The following is a 27,986-nucleotide window of genomic DNA, read 5'->3' as shown; positions in this document are numbered from 1 at the left end:
AAAACTCTCACCAAACTACAGATTTAGGAAAGTTTTTTTAACTTAATAGTGTGTCAATAAGTTTCTTACAACATTTTGCCTAATTGTGAAATATTAAAAACAACCCTTAATTTCAAAGATGGTTTCTATACTGCCTCTATTCACCACTGAAATGGAGGTACTAGACAGTCTAATAGGAAAATAAAACTTCAGAATTAAATTAAACTTATAAGGAACAGAAGAAGCAAAACATCCATTATTCACTGTCCATATAATTGTTTACATATCAAATCGGAAGAACAGGAATACAAACGATGACTGTTATTAAAAGAGTTAATATTTCACAAAATCAACATAAAACAATTGCTCAAATTCAAAACACTGACAATACAAATTGCTAGTGAGGATACAGAACAATAGCTCTCATCCATTGCTGGCAAGAATGCAAAATGGTACAGCCACTTTGGAAGATAGTTTGTCAGTTCCTTAAAAAACTAAATATATTCTTATGCTATGGTCCAGCAATAGTGTTCTTTGGAATTTACCCAAATGTGTTAGATGGGAGTAGCTTAGTGAAGTTAGAAACCAGCAAGGAAGCCAAAATGGTTGGAGTGGAGTAAGAGTTACGAGATTTTAAATAATGCTTTTATCAGTGACACCTTATGTCACTGATACTAAAAAAGTATTATACCATGTATATAATTTTAAAAGCCTCATAGACATCTTTATATATAAAGATATATAGTCATTACACTCACACATACACAAATACACACAATTTTTGGCTACATATATGTGTTCTGAAAATAGAAAAAAAGAGTGGCCATATTACTACAAAACCGCAGTAGTGGTTGATTTTTGAAAATGAAGGAGAGAATAGAATTAAAGAGGCATATGTAGGCTTAAAATCAATCTCTTTGGTTTAGTTTCTAAAAATAATAAGAGAAAAAGATTGATCAAATATGGCACAATATTAAGCTTTGACAAACTGTGTGGTAGATGTATGGTTATATACATTGTATTGTTTACTATAAGTTTCTGTGTACTTAAAATATTTCATAATAAATAATAAAACAAATTTATAGTGAAGAAATGGAGACCAAACATACCATTTTGCCATTAAAGGGAGCAGAGAATAGGATGATAGCTGAAGGAGGAAGAAGGATCAAAAGAAATTTACTTATTTTGTTACTTTAAACCTGGAGTTAATAGAGCATATTAAGTTGAATGATCCAGTAGTAAATGAGAGATTGATGATGAAATAGGAAGAGAAGGAATAATTGAAAAGCAAAATTCCCTAGAAGATGTAACAGAAGAGGATGTAGAGCACATTTGAAGGAGCTGGCCTTCGATGGAAGCATAGTTCATTTTCTCTGTCTTATAGCACTTTGTAAAAAATTATGACTCATTTTTCTTTGTCCCATAATGTCCAGCATTCTAAAGCCTGCTTAAAGTTCTGAAATTGGCTTAAGTTTACAAAGTTCTGCCTTGTATCATTAGAGATGTAATGCAGCTTGAAAGTGCATTCTCCAAGGTTCCAGTTTGGTTTCCTCCACAGCTGTCTGGATCAACTGGAATGAAAGGTTGCAACCTGATTACTGTGCCAAATACTCAAGGCAGTTTGAGTTTTTCTGATGGAAGTGATTTCCCACTCTCTGGAAACACATGGCGTATTCTCAGTAGCCTGGCATTATGTTTAAATATCCACTGCATGATATTGTGTGACGCATTCTCTTCTGCTCAGCCTTGAGAAGCAGAAGGCAAAAAGAGGATCAACAAAAACCAAGCACCATTTAAGATGTCACTTTCTAAAACAAACACTATATGATCTCACTTATATGTAAAATCTAAAGCAAACAAACACTCTGGGCCAAGCCCTTGAAAAATAGCCACAGGGAATCCTTGTGAGCACATTAAGAACTGTTTCTTTGTTTGTAATAGTTTGCGATTATTATGGCTGCAAGCCCTGTTGGCTTTCAGAGCTATGTGTTTTGGGGATCTATCCCGCAGGTGGAATTCTTAAAAGTTGGGGCACTAGACGTTTGATCCAAGCCTTTTGCTCCTCAGGAAAAAGCTGGGAGTCATGAGTTCCATACTGATTGTATGTAGCTGTGCTGGGAGTAGGGTTTATTGTGAGAGTGTGTCTAAGCTTTTCTTACCCATATCATTGTGGGTATATTCTCATTTGCCTGGTGTGTAGAAGTCACTCAGCTGATTTCTAGATTTCTTTCAGAAGGAGTTGTTCTGTTTGTAGCTGGAGATTTGGTGTTTTTATAAAGGAGGTGAGTTCAAGAGCCTCCTATGTTGCCACTTGGACCAGAGCTCAATCTCTTATTTTCTTAACCATCTTTAAAGTATAAGACATTTCATATATAATAATACAGGGATTTTCATTTTGCAATGAAACATAAAAAAATACACCCTTTGCTTACTGCTGCATTATCTCACTTAATGATTTGCGAAAAAAACAAAAGAAGAAAAAGAAGAAGGAAGAGGAGAAGGAAAAAAAAAACTGTACCACAATTTCCAGAGTAGCATTAGAGAAAGGGGATATTTCCATTTTTCCTCATATGTCTATCTCAAAAAATGATTCAATTGCCCTTTCATTTAAGCATTTCTCTCTACAGCAGGAATCACAAACTTTCGAAGTCTGCTCATTCTCTGTGTCAGAAAATCCATTTTTATAATATGATGTTCTGGGAATGAAATTAATTTCATTGTCTAAAATCACCTTTTTAAATTTACATAAGACAAGAGGTAAACTTCATTGGAAACTTTATTCCCCCTGAATGAGAAGATATGCTGTATTCCCAACTTTGCTAATGAGCTACTACTGGAAAGTAAGCACATTTATTCTCATTGAAAGTGGGAAATCAGTTCTTTTCTTCAACTAATTAACTCATCTATCTCTAAAATTTTGATGGTTGATTTAGTAAATATGCTGTTGATTTTGTCCAAACATTATATTTTAAACTAAATGAACCAGTTTCAGCCTCAACATGATGCTGTTTGGTTGGAAAAATAACAATAACAACAAATACAATAAATTTGTCTGTCCTTATTTTTGGTTACATGTTTTAGCAAAAATGAGAATGTTTAGGCCAAAATGAGAATGCTAACATAGTTATAAATTTTAGGCACTATATTTGAACGCCAGGATTTCATTTTTAAATTTCAAAGAGCCTCAAAACAATATTCCTATTTTATTTTACAAATGATTGAATTTTTTAAAGGAATTCTCTGTAGAATTAAAAAGTGAATTTTTAATTGTGTTTAACCCTAAGTAAATTGTTCTTTAAGTTTTATATATGTTTAGATTTCTTTTTAAATTTCAGCTCTTTTAATATCCTGGATTAAAAATCCATATATTTTAAAGAAAAAGTCATATTGAAGTTTGTTTTTAATTAATGTGCAAATGTCCAAAAAAATCTGAAGCCATAAAAATCTGCTAATAATCAAAGTTAGAAAAAATACATTTATTTATAATTATGTTTACGTTTCTTTATATGCTGTCACGTTTTGTCCTCACTCATGCATCCTTTCTGAAACCATATACCATATCAATTTGACAAATAAAATATGAGTGCTTTTAAGATTATGAAAGTTAGCATACCAGTTCCAATATTGAAGGTGAACACTATATTATCATTTATAATATTAACACTAGAAATGCCCATTTTCATTATGCAAAGTTCTTACAGAAAGGAAATAATAACTCGGATTTATCTAAGCTACAATATTTCATATAAAGTCTGATTTAAATGTACTCTATAGAAAATAAAATTCATGCAGGCTTATTTATTCTAGTGTACAGTTGACCCTTGGCCAATGTGGGGCTTAGGGACGCCGACCCTCGTGCAGTCCAAAACCCAAGTATAACTTTACAATTGGCCCTCTATATCTACAGTTCTGCATCAGCAGATTCAACAAACTGTGGATTAGTGTAGTGCATATTTATTGAAAAAAAATCGCTTATAAGTAGATTGACGCAGTTTAAACCATGTTGTTCAAAGGTCAACTGTAATGTTATCTCTACCCTGAGTTGTCAATAGTATAAAGGGATTATAGCAATCAATAATAGCCATCCATATGGACTTTCATGGATTTGATATTAACTAGCTGAGTGAACTTGAATAAGTCAGCCTTTCTGATGCTGAGTTTATCTATGCAGCAATAAGTTTCCAGGATTCCATGAAAAAAACCCACAAAAATATAAGATAGCTATATCCTGCTTGAAGAAAACATAACAACATACAAATTAAAATTATAAAAGACTTAAATTACAGAGAAGTCATATACATAAGGTTTTCATTTTATCAAAAAATGTACTGCTAGGTTCAAATTTAGTGATAGTTTAAACATGATCTCTTGTGGTGCAGCTCAATGTTTACACATCACTCATACAATATAGAGAGGATAGAATATAGTGGCTCTCTAGTTGAGCTTGCTTAGGAGAAGCCAGAGATATTTAAAGCTGAAACAGTAGGAGATATTTGTCATAATATCCCCATTATGTGTCATAGAACATAAAAGGTTATTAAAAACCTCCAATGTACCACAGACTGGTCAACCGAAGCACTTTTAAAAGCACACACACATACAAAAAAGAGTAAATGTAAATTCTGTTTAGGAGAAAGAGGAGATAATTAACACTAAATTGGGAAGTTGAAATATTATTTTTGAGAGAAAAAATGTTTTTTCCCTGAGTTCTTCTAACAAAATTGTAGCATCCAGAATGTGTGCTATATTTAACATTTTGCTGCAAGTACTCATATAGTACCACTATGTAGCATGGAATTTCCTTTTCAGATGTGGAAATGTAGATACAGAATTGCTAATGACAAAATGGCATACCAAGGTAACCCAGCAAAGGTCACTCATTTTCCCATTTTATGGATAAAAATACTGAGATTAGAAAATATTTTTAAATCATATATCTGATAAAGGATTTGTATCCAGAATATATAAAGAACTCTCACAACTTAATAAGATTACAAACAAATTTTGAAAAATGGAAAAAGGATCTGAAGAGTCATTTCTCCAAAGAAGATGTGCTAATAGACAATTAACATATGAAAAGATAATCCATGTCCTTATCCTCAGGGAAATGCAAATCCAAACCACAATGAGATACCACTTCACAACCACTAGGATAGCTATATAGTAATTAAAAAGACTGATAATAAAAAGTATTGATAAGGATGTGGAGAAACCAGAATCCTCACATTTCACTGGTGGGAATGCACAATGGTTCAGCTGCTTTAGAAAAGTCTGGCAGTTCCTCAAAATGTTAAACATAGGGTTGCCATATGATCCAGCAATTACACTTCTACTCCTAAGTATATGCCCCAAAGAAATGAAAGTGTCTGCACAAAGACTTGTACATGACTGTTCATAGCAGCATTATTCATAATACCCAAAAGTAGAAAGAATTCAAAAGTCCTTCAACTCGAAAATGGATAAATAAAATTTGGTATAGCCATGCAATGGAACATTATTCATCCATACAAAGGAATGAAGTACTGCTACATACCACAACATGGTTGAACCTTGAAGACGTTACACTTAGTGAAATAATTCAGACATAAAAAAACACATAGTGTATAATTTCATTTGTATGAAATGTCCAGAAAAGACAAATCTATAGAAGCAGATACAAGATCAGTGATTTTCTAAAGGTGGGACTAGGGATTAATGGCAAAATGGGATAAAAAAAATATTCTAAAACAAATTGTATTGATGATTGAACAACTCTGTAAATTTACTCAAAATCTCTGAATTGAGCATTTACAATGACTGAATATTATGGTGGGTAAATTAGACCTCAGTAAGAGAATTTTATATATAATATTTTAAAAATATTTTAATATATTTTATATACACTATTTATATTTAAATTTTTTACAGTATATATATATATATATATATATATAATTTTTAAACAGCTGCAAAATTCTTTCACCCTCTACTCAGTATGCTGCATAAACCAATGGTACATCAGAAATGTAAAGAACGATATTGTTGGCACTCTACAATAGAGTGAGTGTATTGCTTGAAACCTTGGTGAAATTTGACATTTTTCTTTTTCATAAAATTATGCACAGAATTTTGAAGGCTCAAAAGTACTGTTGGAAGTAAATTGAAGAAAATTTCTACTTGCCTATAGATCAGAGAAGCAATTTCTTATTGCTTCCAAAAGAATTTAGCTAAAACATGAACAATTACTGTCAAATACAAATAATCCACACTTGAAAGCTGTTGTTCTAAACAGTTCAAGCCTAGAGAAGATATTGACAATCACAATCTCCAAATAAAAGCAGTTGCTCAGTGATTCTATTATGAGGAATAAAGTTAAATAACTGAGAAAAAATTACTTAAATGTTATTTCAAGTAATTTTGCATGACTCAAGTTGATTAGCTAATAAAAGTAATTGTTCTAATGAAAGGTTTCAGTCCAATAGATTTCACAACTTCAGATCAGAGAATCTCTAAAAAAACTTTAACTTCATTATCAAAAAACAAATCCCACAGGAATTCTTATATTTCCTTTTGGTTAGAGGCTTAAAACATATTAACATTAAATATTAAACATATTTCTCTTCCTTCCTATTACCTACAATGCTAAAAACATAATTCCTTTAAATTGCTTCCAGACTGAATTTTGGAATAACAGTATTTGTATTTCTTCCTGATGTATAAATTACATTTACATGCATACATCAATTAATATGACAATGTAGTGGTTAATAGCACTTTGGAATCTAACAGACCATCACTTATAACTGTACATCGTTTGTACAAATAATTTCACCTCTTTGAACTTCAATTTCCTTATATACAAAATGGAAATCATATTAAGATATAACACATAGAATATTATGATGACATGTGCTAAGTGCAAGGCATATAAATATTAATTGCAAGCTGTAGTCACACCTTATGTATATCATACCAAACTGTATATCATACATTATATATAATATTACTTCCAATTACACTGTGAGTTATTTATGACAGACAGGAGTTTCAATCATTTATCTGTACCCAAAGGGAATTATTTCCTCTGAGTTCCATTTTACTTACCTAAAATATTCTCACATTTAAAAATATATGATAATATCTGCTTCACAGTGTTATTGTGAGAATTACTTGGAATTACATATGCAAAATGCTTAGGATAGTTCCTTTGATGGAATAAACACATTGAGTTCTTTACTTCTTAGTCTGAATGACTGATGTAGTCCCTGAAGAATCTGCAAAGTATTGTAATAGCCTAAGGCTAAAGTTTAAAGGCAGCAAAATTCCTTAGAATTTGCGGTCGTGGTAGCAAGGAGATGACTTGCAAAGTTAACACTAGGAGATGACTGAGGGCTTCTGTTGTCTTTTTAAGCTGAGCACTGATTTAAGTCATTTTGTGTAGCTATTCCTACTAGTCTAAAAACTTGCTTATTTCCAACTGGGTTCCTTCAGTTCTCCTTTTATCTCTTTCCACCAGGTTCCTTCAGTTCTCTAGATTAAGGTTTTGCAACAATGGCATTTTTTACATATTGGGCTGGACAGTTCTTTGCTGTGGGGCACTATCCTGTGAACTGCAGCATGATGTTAGTAGCACTCCTCCCAAGTGATCTAACATTCATCCCTAGCCTCCTCTTTTGCCCCAACTCCTTCAACAATAGTAGAATTTATTTCTGTCCAAAGCATTTTTAATTGGTCAACCCAACAGATATATTTGTTTGGTGTTGCGTATTATTTTTCATCTCCTCTAATTATATTCTTTACATTCTAATATGCATTAAAAATAAATAAAATTCTATTTGAAGTTGATAGCTCAGAGATGACCTCCAAATTTGGCACTTTTAGTCAAATTGTCATACTATTTGAACATACAGTAGCAATTGTTTGGAGAAGACATGCTATAATGTAGCTGACAGGTAAAGCTCATACCTTTAACCTTTGTTGATGGTTATAAACAAAATAAAACCAAAGAAAACCAGATCAACAAAATTGGAGGATTTATACTTTTAGAAATCAAGGTCTATTATAAAGTTATAAGTACGAAAATGTAATATTAGTAAAAGTGTATACAAACTAACAAATTGAACAAACTAAAGTCCAGAAACATACCCACACTGTTTCTGTATATGGTCATTCAATTTATGCAAAAATGACACTAGAGTGCAGTGATCAAAGGAAGACCTTTTCAGTAAATGGTACTGGGTGAATTAGATTTTCATATAAGAAAAAGTATCTAGATCCCTACCTCACACTGTACAGAAAAATCAATTCCAAATGGATTGCACATCAAATTTAAAATAAATCCATCTTTGTAAACTTGGAGCAGCCAAAGATTGCTGAAACAGAATCCAAAAAGCATTCATCTAAATTATCTAAAAAAAAGATAATTTAGACTGTATTAAAATTAAGAACTCCTATTTTTCAAAAGTCACCATTAAAAGAGTGAAAAAAACCCTCACAGAAGAGATGATGGTTACAATACTTATATCCAAGAAAAGACCTCTACCCAGAATATTTGTAGGATACCAATAATGAAAAAGAGAATCCAAGAGAAAAAAAATCAACACTAGAAGAGGAACTTCACTAAAGAAGATGCACAAATTACTAAGGACCTCAACTACATTACTCAATGAACTACTAATACACATCCATCAGAATCACAAAGTTTGCAAAGAATGATAATACCAAGTATCAGGATGTGGAATTAGGACTCTCACATTGCTGTTAGGTGTGAAACTGATACAACCGTTTAAGAAAATTCTTTGTCAGTAACTACTAAAATTGAATGGAGGCACACCCAAGACCTAGCAAACACACTCCTAAGTATATATCCAACAGAAATAGGCACATATATTGACCAAAAGACATGTACTAAAATGTTCATAGTAACTCTCTTCATAACTACAGAGTATAAACAACCCAAATGCTCATTAACAGTAGAATGTAGTGTAGTCACACGGGAATTCTGTACAGCAATAAGAATAAATTACAAATACATACAACAGTCTGTACAAATCACATATACAAAATTTTGAGTGAAAGCCAGAAACCAAAAAGCTCATTATATATGATTCCATTTATATCACATACAATAACATGCAAGCTGTTAGAAGTCAGGGTTTTTACCCTTGTTGGGGGTGTGGGAATTGTGATTAAAAGGGATTATGAGGAGGGCTTCTGGGGTCCTGATAATGTTCTATGTGTTCATCTGTGTGATCATTACACAGATATGTTCATTTTATGAAAACTTTCCCGTTGTTTTGTATGTGGAATAGACTCCATATAAAGATGAATGAACATTTACCTCCCTTGCTCCTAATTTTATCTGCAACTCCCGAACTACAAGCCAATAATGCTTTCAGCCAATTATTTGTTTTATCTAGTGCCAAATCTAGTTACCTCCCTCTTAGGTTGCTCAGTTGCCTTGGCACATGGAAAAGATCCACTTTTCTTCTATATCTGCTCACTTGTTTGCTCTAGCTCAGTGCTTTGCAAATTTTAATATCCTACCCACATTTCTGTTTACAGCTAAATTCTGTATGTATGATTGGTTTAATCATTTTTGACTGAATATATTAGTTACTATCCTCTTCTCCGAATGTGTCACCTCCCCTCTATATAGGTGATACTACAAATAATAAGGCTGAGTTGTTAAATACAAATAAACTCCAAGGCACAGTGTATAGTCACCTTTCTTTTATTTATTAATGTAAATAGAAACTCTTGCATTTGCAGAGTATTTGGGGGAAAGGGTCATAACAAGACACTTTAAATTATATAAATGCAAATGAGTTTTCCAGAGGCTTGTTACTTTGTTCTAAAAATATATAATTTTATCAAAGTTTGTCCATGTGAGAGTCTATTTGTTTCCTATTAATTCTTGGCAGAAACAGAGATAGTCAAAGACTTAGCTTGAGATAATTCCCCATTATTAAATATTTTGTTATCTTTTAATTAGGTGAATTTAACAACATTAGTGAATATTAAGTCTGAATTGCAATATCGTTTCTGTTTGAAATTCACTGTGCCAAGAATAAAGTTGAGTTAATATAACTGAAACTTATAACTCTAATATTTCCCCTTAAACAAAGTAGAGACACAAAATTATCCTAATGTAATGGTCCAAAAAGTATATCCATATCTAATGCTCTTCCACTTGGCTCTTGCATTTTATATGGTATAAAATTTGCACTGTGATCTCAGAATTAAATTTAATATTCAGCATGCTACTCTATTCTCAGAAGTGTGACAAAGAATAAATGCATTTATATAATAGTTACTTCTAACATCCCTGTCTCCCAAAGCATAAACAATATATTCTTGGGCTCCCAGGCTTCGTACTTTCAGTCGTTCACTCCAGATATTCTATCAGTCACCAAATTCTGCTCATTCCTCTTTAGGAATATTTCTTTACTTGTATTTCTCTTTCTAGAACAACTACCTCAATTCATGCCAAAACACATGCGGTTTCCTTCTCTTGATGTCATGACCATCATTCTATCCATGCTCCAGATCGTAGATGGCTCCTCCCTCTCTGAGTAGACATTTCACCATTTTTAACAATTTCTATTTAAGTTACTTGAGTTACAACTCCCCCTCAGCTTCAGTTATTCTAGCTGCCCTTTCTGCTATTATCTTTCCCATTCTCTCCAAAAATCATTCTCATGATTTTGCTTTCCAGTTTCCTCAGATAAACTCTTATCCTACTTAATAAGAATTTCCTCAATTTGCCTCCTCTATATTTTAAACTTTTTGTCTTCACCCTGCTGCTCTTTTGCTCCTACCTCCAAGGATAAGCCTTCCTTCTGTGTTCAGCTGGTATAGGGATTCAACATATATGTCAAAGGATCTGGTGCTGCTCCCAGCTCTCACTTAAAAGCTGCTTGACTTTGGGCAAGTCACTTACTCATTCTAACCTCAGTTTCTCTGTTCCTAAAATGGGGACATGTGGACACTTAGGTCATTACTTGTTCAACTTACCTCACAGAATTGTCATGGGAATCACTTCATTCATTTATTCAATAATTATTTATTTAGCATCTACTATGTGCCAGGCAGGCACTATCACAAATTCTAGGGATCTATCAATAAGCAAACTGCTTTCATGGAGCTTACTTTCTGGTAAGCCCTGACATAAATAAATAAACACACAATTTCAAATGTAATTCCAGATGGTAATATTTGCTCTGAATAAAAATGAACCAGGGTAAGGTGAGACAGTAACCATGTGTGGCTAGGGAAGGCCTCATACAAGATGGCACTTGAGTACACACCTGACGGAAGAGGACTTAAGCCATGAGTATACCTTGGAAACGAACATTCCAGGGAAATGAGCAGCATGCATAGTAGCACTGAAGTAGGAGATTACTTGGTGTGTTTGGGGAACAACCAGGAGGCCAATGTTGCTAGAATACAGTAAGTAAGGAGAAACAGAGGAAAAAATAGAGAATGAAATCAGAGAAGAAGTAGGTAGGGTAGAACAGGTCCTGTAGAAAGTCTTATAAAACACAACACATGCATAAAAATGTTATAATATGGGTGCAAATGAGCTTAATTTATACAATTAATCACTATTATACCTCTATAGGTTTCTATAGATGTGAGCTCTTCAGTTCTGCTGGCACTGCAGGCCTTTTCCCTACCTTTATTAATGTCGCTGTGGTCCAAATTCTCATGACCTCTCTTCTAGACTACCTCATCATGCTCCTATTGGTTCTTCATTTAACTCAACTAATTTATTTCATATCTCAAAGATGAATTAATTTGTCTAAAGCACAGGTCTGATTTCAATTATTTTTATTTTATTCTAATTTGTGGCACAAGCATAAACATAACAAAGAGAAAAATAAATAACCCACAATATCACTGCTTCTAAAAACAATTTATTTTACGATATTCTCCTCCAGTCCTTATTGATAGGAATATACAACTTTTCTGAGCTACTAATAAGGCATAAATATAATTTTGTATTCTGTCTGTTTGGTTCACTTATTTCCTTTTAAGAACTTATGAATATTGCTACATGATCTCCAAATTATCTAATGATTGATAATAGTCCATTGATTTGATGTTCTATAATTTACTAAAGTGTTCTCTTACTGTTAGATATTTAGGTCACTGAATGACTTTCATTTGCCTATTTAATTAAGAGCAAACTCCTTTGCCTGTCATCAGAATTACTTCAAATTATCTTTCCAGGTTTCTCTGAATCTACTTTCATAATTTTGCTTCATGTTCCTGCCAAATCATGTTATTTCTCCAGTCTCTCAGATAATTTTATTGTCTCAAAATTTTATTTACATTATTTCTCTACATAAAATGTCCCTGCCTATCATCTCTTTTTCTTGAAAACCTATCCAAACTTAATGGTCTAGTTCAAATATCACCTATTCCATGAAGCCTTAGTGATCTCCCTCACTATATAACATCTGTCCCTTTTTTCAACTAGTATTTGCTTTAAAAGCAAAGCTTATTCTGTGGCAGTTTTTCACCCTGTCATGTATTTTATGAAGTTATACACTTCGTTGGATCTGTAAACTATCAGAAGAAGTCCATTGTCTAGTTTTTAGTAAGAATAGTCTTGCAATGTAAGGAAATTTACTTTATAAACACTTCTAAGACACATTACTTTCCAGGTACTAGTTTAAGTATTTTACACAGATCAGTTCATTTATTTCTTGTATGAACACCATGAAGTACATGCTTTTACAATTCCATCTTTATTGATGAGGAAATGGAGGCCTAGAGAAGTTAACTAACTTTCCCAATGCAACAAATCTACTGAGTGGCAGAACTGGGATTTAAACCTAGGCAGTCAGAATCTGGAGACCATATTCTTAATAAATTTTTCAGTTTCTTGGTGTATAACCTGTATAACAAACTTTATAAAGAAAAGAAAATTAGAACATATTACAACGATGAATATAATAACATAGAGAATGATTTTCGTTTCCTTTAGTGGAGGATTAACTGGTTGCAAAATGAAATTTTTGCTGTGAACAACTGAAAAACCTGGACAAAACATTTTTAAAAATTTGAAGTCATCAGGAAGTTACCATGAAAGTGAGTCTATAGGTCCAAAGTTTGGGAGACAAATAAGACACAGAGAGGTGAGCCTGATATTTCTCTTGAGGCACTAGCTTATATTTAAGCAGTAGCTGAAAGGCAAATAAACCTACACCGAGAAAAATCTTAGTCATACCACTGAAAACTAGTGACAGAGAAAATGTTTACAACAGCCAGAGAAAAATGACACATTACACTCAGGGAAGCAATTAATGAGAAACTCTGGTGGACAGAAAACAATGGAATAACATCTTTAAAGTACTGGGGAAAAAAACTCTCTTAAACCAAAGTTCTATATACAATGAAAATATCATTCAATAATTAAGGAGAAATGTAGATATTTTAAGTTGACAGAAATCAAAGACAATTAACTGTTGGTAGACTGAAACTATGAAATATGCTAAAAGAAATCACCAGTGATAAAGAAAGATATTTAGTAGCTACAAAAAGATGAGTCCAATAGGAAGATACAATTAATTACACCATAATAATATAGCTTCAAAATAAATGAAGCGAGATTGACAAGCTAGAAGAAAAAAAGAAAAGAAAAGGAAAAATCCACAATCACAGTGAGAGATTTAATACAGCTTTCTTAGTAACTAAAAAATTACACAGGCCAAAAAATCAATAAAGGTATAGAACATTGAACAAGATTAACAAATATGACCAATTTGATGTATATGGAACGCTGTACCCAATAATTGCAAAACAACACATTGTTTTCAAGTACACAGGGAGTATTTACCAAAATTTAACATATACTAGGCTCTAAAGCAAATTTAAACACATTCCAATATATTTAAACCATACAGAATTCGTTCTCTGACCACCGTGTAATAAAGCTAGAAATCTATAACAAAAAAATGACTAGAAAATTTCCAAATATTTAAAAATTAGGCAACATAATTCATTTTTTTAAACAACTTTATTGGAGTATAATTGCTTTACAATGCTGTTAGTTTCTGCTGTATAACGAAGTGAATCAGCTATAAGTATACATATATCCCCGTATACCTTCCCTCTTGCATCTCCCTCCCACCCTCCCTATCCCACCCCTCTAGGTGGTCACAAACCACCAACCTGATCTCCCTGTGATATACAGCTGCTTCCCACTAGCTATCAATTTTACATTTGGTAGTATATATATGTCCATGCTACCCTCTCACTTCGTCCCAGCTTACCCTTCCCCCTCCAAGTCCATTCTCTACGTCTGTGTCTTTATACCTGTCCTGCCCATCGATTCTTCAGAACCATTTTTTTTTCTTTTTTTAGATTCCATATATATGTGTTAGCATACAGTATTTGTTTTTCTCTTTCTGCCTTACTTCACTCTGTATGACTGACTCTAGGTCCATCCATCTCACTACAAATAACTCAATTTGGTTTCTTTTTATGGCTGAGTAATATTCCATTGTATATATGTGCCACATCTTCTTTATCCATTCATCTGTTGATGGACACTTAGCTTGCTTCTATGTCCTGGCTATTGTAAATAGAGCTGCCATGAGCATTGTGGTACATGACTCTTTTTGAATTATGGTTTTCTCAGGGTATGTGCCCAGTAGTGGGATTGCTGGGTCATATGGTAGTTCTATTTTTAGTTTTATAAGGAACCTCCATACTCTTCTTCATAGTGGCTGTATCAATTTACATTCCCACCAACAGTGCAAGAGGGATCCCTTTTCTCCACACCCTCTCCAGCATTTATTGTTTCTAGATTTTTTGATGATGGCCATTTTGACTGGTGTGAGGTGATACTTTGTTGTAGTTTTGACTTGCATTTCTCTAATGATTAGTGATGTTGAGCATCCTTTCACGTGTTTGTTGGCAATCTGTATATCTTCTTTGGAGAAATGTCTGTTTAGATCTTCTGCCCATTTTTGGATTGGGTTGTTTGTTTTTTTGATATTAAGCTGCATGAGCTGCTTGTAAATTGTGGAGATTAATCCTTTGTCAGTTGCTTCATTTGCAAGTATTTTCTCCCACTCTGAGGGTTGTCTTTTCATCTTGTTTACAGTTTCCTTTGCTGTGCAGAAGCTTTTATGTTTCATTAGGTCCCATTTGTTTATTTTTGTTTTAATTTCCATTTCTCTAGGAGGGGGGTCAAAAAGGATCTTGCTGTGATTTATGTCATAGAGTGTTCTGCCTATGTTTTCCTCTAAGAGTTTTATAGTGTCTGGCCTTACATTTAGGTCTTTAATCCATTTTGAGTTTATTTTTGTGTATGGTGTTAGGACGTGTTCTAATTTCATTCTTTTACATGTAGCTGTCCAGTTTACCCAGAACCACGTATTGAAGAGGCTGTCTTTTCTCCATTGTATATTCTTGCCTCCTTTATCAAAGATAAGGTGACCATATGTGCATGGGTTAATCTCTGGGCTTTTTATCCTGTTCCATTGATCTATATTTCTGTTTTTGTGCCAGTACCATCCTATCTTGATTACTGTAGCTTTGTAGTATAGTCTGAAGTCAGGGAGCCCGATTCCTCCAAATCCATTTTCTTTCTCAAGATTGCTTTGAACTCTTGCATTCCTATACACTAATGATGAAAAATCTGAAAGAGAAAGTAAGGAAACACTCCCGTTTACCATTGCAACAAAAAGAATAAAATATCTAGGAATAAACCTACCTAAGGAGATCAAAGACCTGTATGCAGAAAACTATAAGACACTGTTGAAAGAAGTTAAAGATGATACAAACAGATGGAGATATATACCATGTTCTTGGATTGGAAGAATTAACATTGTGAAAATGACTGTACTACCAAAATCAATCTACAGATTCAATGCAATCCCTTTGAAACTACCAATGGTATTTTTCACAGAATGAGAACAAAAACTTTTACAATTTGTATGGAAACACAAAAGACCCCAAATAGGCAACATAATTTTAAAGAAACCATGGATCACAGAAGAAACCACAACAGAAATTAAAATATATTTTCGATAAATGACAATGTCATTACATAATTTCAAAACCTGTGGTATGCCTCTAATGCTATTCTTATAGAGAAATATATGCCCTTAAATCCATGTATTAAAAGGTAGGAAACATTGAAAATCTCTGATCAAGAAGTTAGTAATATTCTTGGAGAAAGAAAAAAAATAAAATTAAAATTTCAGAAAAAATGAAAAAATTCAGCAGAAAGAGATGAAACTAAGCAAGAAGTTAATGAGGAAAAACCTAGCCAAAATTTGGTTATCTGAAAAGAATTATGAAATTAAAAGCCTGGCAAGAATGAACTAATAAAAGAGAGAGAAAAAGAGAGAAATTGAGAGAGACAGGGAGAGGAAGCATATGTAGTCAATATAAAGAATGATAAATGGGATGCTATTGAAGCTGATAATAAATATTTACAGGATATGAAGGACAACTTTATTGGGAAAATTTACATGAAATGTACAGATTCATAGAAAATTACAACATTAAAACTAACACTGTTGGCCATCTGTATGTCTTCTTTGGAAAAGAAGGTCCAATGGAGGACCTGCCTACTCAGGTCCTCCACTTTATAAAAATGTCATTTTCCCATTTATAAACTGGGTTGTTTAATTTTTCTTTTTTGAGTTGTAAGGTTATTTATATATTCTGGATATTAATCCCTGATCAGATATGTAATTTGCAAATATTTTCCCCTTTTCATGAGTTGCCTTTTCTCTCTGTTGATAGTGTCCTTTGATGCCTGAAAGTTTTAAATTTGATGAAGTTCAATTTATCTAGTTTTTCTTTTTTTGCCTGTGCTTTTGTTGTCATATCCAAATCTAATGTCCAATATCATTGTCAAATCCAATGCCATGAAACTTCCTCCTATGTTTTCTTCTAAGAGTTTTATAGTTTTAGCTCTTACATATAGTTCTTTCATCCATTTTGAGTTAATTTTCATATGCTAATTTTTCCAACTTCATTATTTTGCATGTTGCTATACAGTTTTCCCAAAATCATTTTTCAGAAACACTGATTTTTTCCCCTATTGAATGATTTTGGCTCCTTGTCAAAAATCAGTTGACCATAAAGGTGAGGGTTTATTTTCTCCAAGGTAGAGAAATCAGCTGCTAATCTTATTGAGGATCTCTTGTATGTAACAAATTTTTTCTTGCTGCTTTCAAGATTCTCTCTCTTTGCCTCTTGACAGTTTTATTATAATGTCTCATTATGGGTCCCTCAATTTATTCTTTTTATCTTCAGATTCTTGGATTTGTAGATCCATGTATTTTTTCAAATTTGGTAAGTTTGCAGTCATTATTTATTCAATTATCTCTCTGCCCCTTATTCTCTTTTCCTTCTAGGACTCCTATAATATGTATAATTTTTTGCTTGATGATTTCCTATAAGTTCCTCAAATTCTGTTTACTTTTATTTTTTCACTCCTCAAATTCAATAATTTCAAATGCCCTCTTTTCAAGTTTGTTAATTCTCTCATCTTCCTGTTTGAGTCTGCTCTTATACCCCTCTTGTGAATTTTTCAACTCAATTATTGTATTTTTCAACTCCAGAATTTCTGTCTGGTTCTTTTTTATAATTTGTATCCCTGTTGACATTCGCATTTTGTACATATATTTTTTCCATGATTTCCTTTAGTTATTTGTCCTTGTTTTCCTTTAGCTCTTTGAGTATATTTAAGACAGTTGTTTTAAAGGCTTTACCCAGTAATTCCAGTGCCTGTGTTTCTTCAGGGATAGGTTCTGGTGATTTATTTTGTTCTTTTGAATGGGCCATCTGTTACTGTTCTTTCTAAGCCTTGTAATCTTTTGTTGAAAATTTGCCATTTGAAAAAACAACTACCTCTCCCAGTCTTTTCAGACTGGTGGAGAAGACCTTTACTAATTAGCAGGATGTGTTCTGAGTGTTGGGAATAGCCCAGGGTAAAAACATAAGGTTTTCTCCACTCTTTTCTGGTTATGCATACTGCCTAGGGTGTGTGTGTGTCTGTCTGTCTGTGTGTTTCAATTGCCCCTGTATATATGCCTTTAAATATCTTAATTTCCAAAACAGTCTTTCCCTATCTTCTTCTTTGTACATTAAATGTTTTATTCTCTTACTCTGCTCATAACTTCCTGTCCCAAGCATCCACAGGTCAGCAATCCACTTACAATTTTTATACACCGTGACACCCACCACTGCTTTCTGCACCTTTCACAAGCTTGAGATCCAAACTATGCCATCTTTCCCCATCTGAACTCTGAGTCACACAAGACATAAATGGGTCTTCCAGACAGCCCACAGGCAGGTTAGAACATTGCAAATAAGTTCTGCTGCGCTCCTACTGGCTCAAGGGAAGAAACTAGGAATTAGTCCACTTTCTCCCAACCGTGTCACACTGCACAAAGGAGGAAGTGGAGACAGGGCAAATAAGAGTGCCAAAAATTTCCTACTGCTTTGAATATAGCTTTTCTTGATGACTGTTTTCTTGGTTTCTGTAGAACTTTGACTGGTTTCCAGAGTTCCTACAAAGTTATTTCCACCAGTTCCTACAAAGTTATTTTAGTCAGTCACTATTTTTTTTGCTGTTGTTTCCATGGCGGAAAACGGGCCTAGAGCTTCTTAGTTCTCCATCTTGCTAACATTACTTCCAAAACTTTTAGTAAAGCACTGATACAAAACTTACACCAACCTCTCAGAGAATAATAAGGAAAGTCAAATTTCTGACTTGTTTTAGGAGGCTAGCTTAACCTTGACAGCAAGCAGACTAGGAATAAAAGGGAATATGCCTAACCTGATAAATTGCAACTACAAAAAATATCTAAAGCAAACAAATGACATCATACAAATGGTAGATTACTGAAAGATTTAACTCTGAGACTGCAAGAAATGCAACGATTCCCACTATATATCTTTTTTCACCACTGTACTGGATATCCTGGTCACTGCAATAGTATAAGAAAATAAAATAAAATGTTAAGTATTGAAAAGGGAAATTATTTTTATTCACAGACCAATTATTTTTTATGTAGACAATCTAATAGAAATTCAGAAATATTATTAGAATAAATAATGAATACAGCAAGGTTGCCAGTAAAAGTCAGTATACAGAAATGAAGAAAATGAAATTTATAAAGCATACCACTTACAATTGCTATTACAAATATTAAAAACCTTGGAATAAATTAGAAAGAGATATGCAAGACCTTTAGAATAAAAACTTGCAACTTGATCTCTAGTTTACACCACTTATAAAATATAAAATAATTCAGGGAAATTATAGATATAAATGGTAAAGACAAATCAGTAACATTTATTGATGATAACATAGGAGAATGTGTTCATGACCTCGGAACTGTAAAACACTGCTCAATGAGGTTGGAAGTGGGTGCAACAAATTTTGAACTCTATTTGGTAGTATCTATTAAAACTGAATAGAGTATATCATATAATCCAGCTACTCTATTCTTATGTATGTACTCTACAGAATATAGGCCAAAAACATGTATAAGACGTCCATGATGTGAATGCTTTATTGGACTTGAAGCTTATACAATTTAGGGGATTGTGATCAAGAAAAAAATACAAAATTATTAACATAAGGTTAAGTACAGAAATGAATATGTAATTAGAATGATCAAAGATATCACCACAATTACAATAGGTTTTGGGGTTCAGGTCTATATATTCATAACATCTTTAGATATCTTACCAAAAATGCTTTCACAGAAATATTTCATAGAATCTGGATTCCCCTCCATAGAATACTCTACAAATTGAAATAACTCATAGTCCACACAGAGGCTTTTAAGCTTGAGCTTCACTAACTTCTTGGTAAATCTGCTGATGATTATCATAGCATTATTCAGAAAAGCCAAAGTTGGAAAAAATCCAACTATCCATCAATAGCAGAATGCATAAATTATGGTATATCCATACAATGGAATACTACACAGCAGTGAGAAATGAACAAATCACTGCTATGTGCAACAACATGAGTATATCTCACAGCCATAATGCTGAGTGATGAAATCTAGACAAAAATGACTATATGCTATATAATTTCATTTCTATATAGTTTAAAAACAGACAAAACTAATGTATGGAAATAGAAATATGGACAGTGATTTCCTCTGGGAAAGAGAAGAATGCAAAATGCTTGGTAGGTGACAGAAAGGGAGTTTTTGAGTTGCTCATGATGTTCTATTTTTTGCTCTGGCTAGTGGTTACGCAGGTGTGCTCACTTTCTGACAGTCCATCAAGCCATACACTTAGGATTTGTGTACTTTTCTCCTTGTACATTACATTTTAGTAAAAAAAGTATTAAAGATAGCAGATGAAGCCAACATATCATTAGCTTGTTAATGGGAGAACTGAACAATCTTAAAGAAGTGTCACCAAGCTATGAGAAACTATCCTTACAATACTGATATTCTTGCAAAGGAAACTGGAACAATCCTGAGGACTGCTCAGAATACCATTGTTGCCTAAAGCATCTAAAGGATTCCTGATAAATTCTTGCACTTTTATCACCTTTTATATATGATTCCATTCAAAACCCTATTTGTATTTGAATACTATACTGCCACACATTGAGATTACACTGTCTTAACATCATTGCATGTTTTCTCAGCTTGTTTTCTTGGGTGAAAAAAGGCTTTTCTTTTTTAAAAACGTTTATTTTCATTGTCAGATTATAAAAAACATATATTTTCATTTTAGAACAAAAGTATAAAGACTCAACCCATTTGCAATCTGCTACAAGAACAGCATAAGGGGGGAGTCTCCTTTAGCCCAGGTTTCAAAATGAGAAGGTACATGGAGTTGAGCCACAGCAGACATACAATGGCCTACATGGAGTATGAGCAAAAGTAAATTTTTTAAAGTAAGAAATTTAGATTTGGGGATTTTTATGTTACATATGTTATACAAAACAACTTGTGTTCCTTGTATATATTTGGGGATATATATATATATAAAGTAGAGAGAGTTTCTATAAACAGTGAGTTAACACTGTTAACAAGTTGCTTTGAAATATTTTTTATTGGAATTTAACTAATTTTGATAAACTAATTTGAATGCATGGAAATTGTATCTCCCCAGGCTATAGAGGTTCCCTGAAATCCTATATATCATTTGCCATACAAGTAAGTATTGATGAAGGGAATTAACATTGAAAGCTAATAAAAACAAATACCCAAACATGGACTTTTCAAAGTCCATATTCAAGAGTTTAAAATATTATATGATATATTCAGTCTGGTATAAAATTGCATATTTTCTACTAACAATATAATTAAGCTACTCCTTCTTCAGCCTAAAATACAGAGTTAATGGCTTCATTTTCTTGCATGAGGACATGCCTTTGAATGAGCTTAATTGAAGTGTAAGAGATTATCGTTACTGATCTTCATAGCATATTTAATCATGAAGCAATCTATAGAGAATTCATTGACCTTAATTCAAATCTAAGTAATTATATTGTTACAATAAAATATATTTTAAAAGCATTTGAATTATTATGTAATCATTGTATAGTGGCTTACTCCAATGGATTTTTTAAAAATACATATTAAAATAAAAAATCTTAACTTTTCCCACCCATTATTTTAAAGTGTATGAATATTTAATGAAGAAAGTAAAAATTAAATATTATTACCAAGCTCTCTTCAACTTCTCTGTTGTCTTTCTGTATTGATGACTAACCATGGCCCTGAGTGAAATGCATTATTAAAGCTAAAAAACAAAAACCAGAATTCACTCTATTAGCTCAATTCTCCCAGCTTCCTAGTCAGGTCAGAGAGTAGACTTACTACACTCCAGGGAGAGATACCTCATATAGATTTTTGTGGTGAAATGGTGCTCCATTCTTACATTTCTTAGGAAAATAGACCTCTAAACTTAAAATCCATCAATTCTTTGTGGATCATTTACAATATTTCCTGGGTTATGGACTGTGTAAGAAAGTATTTTCATGATCTCAGGGAGCTGGCATAGATATTTATTGTTGAGTCCTCTACTGGGGACCACTGTGACACAGAATTTGACACATTCTGAAATTAATAGGTCCCGTCCTTTAGAATCATTCTCCGAAAGAATCAAACTTCTTGAAGGAACCAGTTTTCCTAGTCCAGACCATTAGTACATGGTTTGGCATCCCTTATACAATGCTGCCAAATGGGCACTCTACCTCTGCATGAAGACTCCAAGATGTTAATTCATTCCATTATTGAAAACTTTTAATTATTAGACAACACTCCTTCAAGTTGAGCTGAAATCTATCTCCATGTAGTTTTTTCCCCCACTAAGCCTGATTATATCCACTGAGGAAAACAGAATAATTGTAATCCCTCTTACACATTACATCCTTCTAAATATGCAAAGAACTTTCCAGTTCCTTTATTCTTAATGTACTATGATTTTAAGGTCGTTTTCAATCCTCATTGTTTGTTTCTAAACACATATGGGTTTGTTTTCTCTTCAAAAATAGACTGTAGCAATAAAGAGTGTTTTCCATGTGTGATCTGATCAAGACAGAGTAGAATAAGTACATGACATTGCTCATTCTAAAGTTTTTATTCTGTGAATGAAGTTTTACATCATGTTAGGTTTTCTGACCACCTGTGTTCCTCTGTTGATGCATACTGAAGTTATATTACACTAAAACTAGTAAATCTGAATTTTTCGTGGGAGGAGGAGTGCATGCATTTCTACTGTTTTTTTAAGTTCTGTATTGTACAGTTGTGTTTTGTTTTGTTCTGTTTTATAACCTCAAGCATAAACTTTTCATTTTTCCCTGGGAAACATTAACCTCTTAGTTTCCTGATTCTGTAATTTAACATATTAGTTACACTTCCTAGATTTTATTTCCCATTTTCTTCAGCAACTACTGATATTATTATCTAATCTGTTGATAAAACAATGTTATATAACAAAATCCCTCTGTGTTCCAGCTAGAAAAAATAACCATGTCTTGCTAGAAAAAATAACCGTTAGGTTACCAGTCAGAAAACATTGGATTTGAACTTTGTCTAAATCCAGCTAAATAACTATGGATACAATTTTATTTTTATCTTTGAATTGATGGTAGTATTACCTAGCTTGCCTTCTCATAAGATATTTTTAGAAGCAAAGGAGAGATTGTTTTAGAAAAGGCTTTAAAGAGAGTAAAATGCTACATACAGATAAGAGAGACATTGTTATTAACGCTATATTTTTAACCTACAATAAAAGTCATATTGATTGTTTTTTCAATGAAATGACCAGTTGTTTGGCACTATGTAGAGAGCTAGTTTATAACAATGTTATACCACATAACATTACGTACAAAAATTTATATGCCCTTCTAAATGAGAGCCTATCAAACCCAATAAAACACATGTATTAGAGCGCTGAAATAGGATGACAGGAATGATTAATTCTTGCAATGCAGAAGTACTATGTTGACAAGGTAATGGGAAATTTGCATTTTATTCTTCTTTCGTATTTCTAATTTTGAGAATTCTGGTACCTATTCTAAAAGCTTTCCTTCATTCATAATTTTAAATACATGAGGTGTCATTGATCATTCTAATTCATGAGGTGATATTTATTTTGATTACATTTTTTAAATCATAAATATTTTAAATTCCTAATTTTAACCCTTTCTTAGTGTATATTTGTTTACTCAGTATCACATAAAATGCATACATACACATATAATAGGCAGTAAAATGTCAAAAATTTAAAAAGGACTGAGGTGATATTTTTCCAGGTTGGGGATGTTTTAAAATATTAGGATATCATGTAGTGCTGTAAAATACATGTGTGTGTGGTGTTTGTATGTGTGTACCTATGTGGATTTCCACTTGAGAAGTGGTCGCACCAATGGTTATATACAAGGAAACTAGTCCTTTTTCCAAACAAACAGTGCAGAGTCATTCAAGGATGAACTGCAGAAGTAGATATGCTATGGCTATGTGTGGCATTGAGCAGGGATACTGGCTGCGTGAAACGAGGGGTGATCAAAACACAGAGGGATGGGGAAGCTCAGTAAGAGCATAGCAAGAACAGCACTTCTAGGCTTAGAACAGACGAAAGCAGCAGAAGGCTGTGGTAAGAAAAAAGTACCATGTTGTACTTCTGTCTGCTAGAAGGAAAAACTACACAGGAATTCATAGCAGCGCAAGAGTGTGGGGAAAAGGGAAAATATTTTTATAAAGATTTACAGAAAAGGCTAATAACATAATACATTATATTACATAATTAAGCTCATAACAGAATATGACATTGACTAAATTTCAGGGGAGTCTAAAAGCCCCTGTAACACATATACAAAACACATACAAAGCACATACAAAGAAAAGGGAAAAAAGGCAAATGAGACAAATAGAACTATGATCCTTACCCAGTCATCTTCCTCTAAAGAACTGATGCCCACAGTGATCTAAGAAAACTCCCACATGAATATTTATAATGAGTTGAAATAGTAAACTTACCCACTTACTAAATATGTTTATAATTTATCCATGGTATGCTTAAAATAATCTCCATTCCCTTTTAGTATGAAATTTCAATTTAAAAGTCCTAATTAGACATTGTGTAGAATGAAAATACCTAAATTTAGTTTGAACTTGTGGACCATCTGTTCACTAGACAGGCTGTCACTGAAATACTTGTACTCCAGCAGACTCAGAAGAGAGAAGGAGGATTTATATATTTACCTCCTGCTTAGAGTATGATTATAGATCATAAATTTTAAAACATTTTCTCTTCTGACATCCCCTTAAATTTTAGTAGTTTTCAGGAATCCATGTGTAGTTTACACCTCTTCTCACTCTACTCCCCCCAACCCGAGGTCCCCCTCTGGAACATTGAACTGACATTGTCAATGATAACACATCTCCACTGGATATCCCACTGGCACCTAAATGTCAAAAGTCCAAGAACAGTTTCATCAAATTTCTCCACATCTCTCCTAAAGTGTTCACTTGCTCATGTTCTGTATTTGACTTGAGAACCTCATCACTCATCCTGTTTCCCAAGCTATCAACTTCAGTGTCATTCTTAACTTTTCTCTTTGCTTTATGTTACAATAAATAGGTCATCCTTTTTGTAGATTTAATCTACAAAATTTCATCTTCTAAATACCTCTCAAATTTGTTCCCTCCTCTATATACTTACTGTTACAATCATAATTTGGGCCTTCAATATCACTTGCTATTGTATAAATCTTTAATTGCAATCCCTACCTTCAGAGTCTCCCTTTCTAATACATTTTCTATACTAATGCCAGGGATCTATCTAAAATATTATTGTACTATTCCCTTGTATGAAGTATTTCAATGGAGCCAATCTCCCTAACATGACATACAAAGGCCTCTGCAGTTTAATCATTGCTTAACCTTTCAAGCCTCATCTCCTGCAATTTTTCTATAGGCATCCCATGCCTCCCAAATATGAAATAACTCAATTCTCATACCTCTGGAACATATAAAATTGCTGCTAAAAGGGGCAACAATTTATACCTCTACTATAGATAAAGGTACTGCAAATAATAAATACACATTTGTAGACTTTTAGTATACAGAAATTTACAAATCTGTTTAGGGAAGAATATTCAGACTCCTCTCTATATGCTTTATGGTAGGACAGTTCAGTCTCTATTTCCCATAAATAGTTCACATATATCTAAGCTATTATTTCTATGGATCCTATTGATTTGTAGCTTGTGAGTTCCACGCATCTTTTGAGTTTGGGTTCCTGGCCATAGAGCAACATTTAGGTACATAAAAGGGATGGCAGGAGCAGAGATAGTGAATTCTTCTCTCACCACCACTGAAGATCAGATGATTTAGCTGTCCATAGCTACTCTTTTCTGAACACACGTTTGTTCAGAGCTCTTACATGTTGTTCTTAAAAGGGAGGCATTAGTTATGGTGCATGTGAAAATGATTAGGATAAATAGAGACCGAGGTATAAGTTGGTTATCTTTCTAATTTAAAGTAAGAACTCTGCTCACTGTGCATGCACTTCACATGACTTGATGAGATCAGGTAGAAGCTGGAAATACAAAGTAGCTGTCTACCAAACCCATCTTGATTAATTTTCATACAATTATCAATAATTATATTTTATTTAAAAAGGAAATTTGGGGGCTTCCCTGGTGGCGCAGTGGTTGAGAGTCCGCCTGCCGATGCAGGGGACACAGGTTCGTGCCCCGGTCCGGGAAGATCCCACGTGCTGCAGAGCGGCTGGGCCCGTGAACCATGGTCGCTGAGCCTGCGCGTCCGGAGCCTGTGCTCCGCAATGGGAGAGGCCACAACAGTGAGAGGCCCACGTACCGCAAAAAAAAAAAAAGAAAAAAAAGGAAATTTGGGACAAGTGCTGAATGCACTACATTCTAGAACAATGGATATAAGCCAAGACTGCTTAATATGTACACACCATTGTTTTGTGCACTATGAAAGATAAAAAACAAGTGTAAAATGACATCCCTACCTTCAAGGAAATAACAGTCTCATTAGACAATTAAAATATATTAATAAGAGACAGCTACAGAAGACTGAATATAAGAAAAAATGTAAATTGAGTGGTATAGATGAAGGGATTACAATAATTCAATTAAGAGGCTGGATTATTTAAAGAAGGCTTTATGGGAGAGCTAGAACTTGAGTTAATAGGAAACTATTGTCTGTGTGTAATTGAAAGCAATAAGAAAACAGTTACTGAGGTTATGCAGAATCATTATTATTATATGGCAGCCATTTCTGTACTAGGGAACAACCTAAGCACATAATGATGAATAAAATGGGTATTACTATTATTTGACCCTTAGCCTTGCCTTACAGATCAAATAGCACTGGGATTTCTGCCATGAACATGTATGTCAGCCTACAAAGATCTCACTTTTCTCTGCACCTCAGTTCCTAAATCTGGCCTCATGATTCTGCTCTTATGCTAACCCTGGCCTGACCACAAGAGTCATCTCTGGTTTTCCCAGAAGGAAATCAATAAACCACTCAGGGAGCCTCACAGTGTCCTTAGGCCACACTGTGAATACTTCACTCACTGATTTCCTGTCTCCTTATATCACACATTAGCTAATGTCTAGACCTCATAAATGGAGGTGACAGGACATTTTTGAACTGGTATCCAAGTTAATCTTTCAAAAAGCGTACCATAAACACATCTATACCTGGCCAAGGGAAAGACACCAAAACTAATTACCTGAGGCATGATCTGAGTTAACAAGATAGTGAGAAGAGCCCCTCAGACATTTTTATTGCCCTTATTATATTAAATTGATGAGACACCAAAAGGAAAGGCGACAAAAGGAAAAATAAGTGGGACTACGTCAAAGTAAAAAGCTTCTGCACAACATAAGAAACCATCAACACAATGAAAAGGCAACCTACCGAATGAGAGAAAATATTCACAAATCACATATCTGGTAAGGTATTAACATCCAAAATATATAAAGAACTCATCTAACTCAACAGCAAAAAAAAAAAAAAAACCTCAAACAATCTAATTAAAAAATGGGCAAAGGACCTGAATAGACATTTTTTCAAAGAACACATACAGATAGCCAACAGGAACATGACAAGGTGATGAACATCACTAATTATCAAGGAAATGCAAACCAAAACCACAATGTCATATCACCTCACACTTGTCAGAATGGTTTTCATAAAAAAGACAACAAATAACAGATGTTGGTGAGGATATGGAGAAAAGGGAACCCTTGTGCACTGTTAGTGCGAAAGTAAATTGGGGCAGCCACTATGGAAAACAGTATGGAAGTTCCTCAAAATATTAAAAACAGGATACCATATAATACAGCAATTCCACTTCTGGGTATTTATCTGAAGAAAACAAAAACACTAACTTGAAAAGATATATGCAAACCCATGTTTATTGCAAAATTACTTGCAACAGCCAGGATATGGAAACAACCTAAATGTCTATCAGTGGATGAATGGATAAAAAAGATGTGAGGTGTGTGTGTGTGTGTGTGTGTGTATACA

Source organism: Monodon monoceros, unplaced genomic scaffold (genome assembly GCF_005190385.1).
Source record: "Monodon monoceros isolate NGI ecotype Baffin Bay Population unplaced genomic scaffold, NGI_Narwhal_1 Super_Scaffold_22, whole genome shotgun sequence".
Taxonomy (NCBI): domain Eukaryota; kingdom Metazoa; phylum Chordata; class Mammalia; order Artiodactyla; family Monodontidae; genus Monodon; species Monodon monoceros.
The sequence above is the reverse complement of the archived record's forward strand: the minus strand, read 5'-3'. Positions refer to the sequence as shown.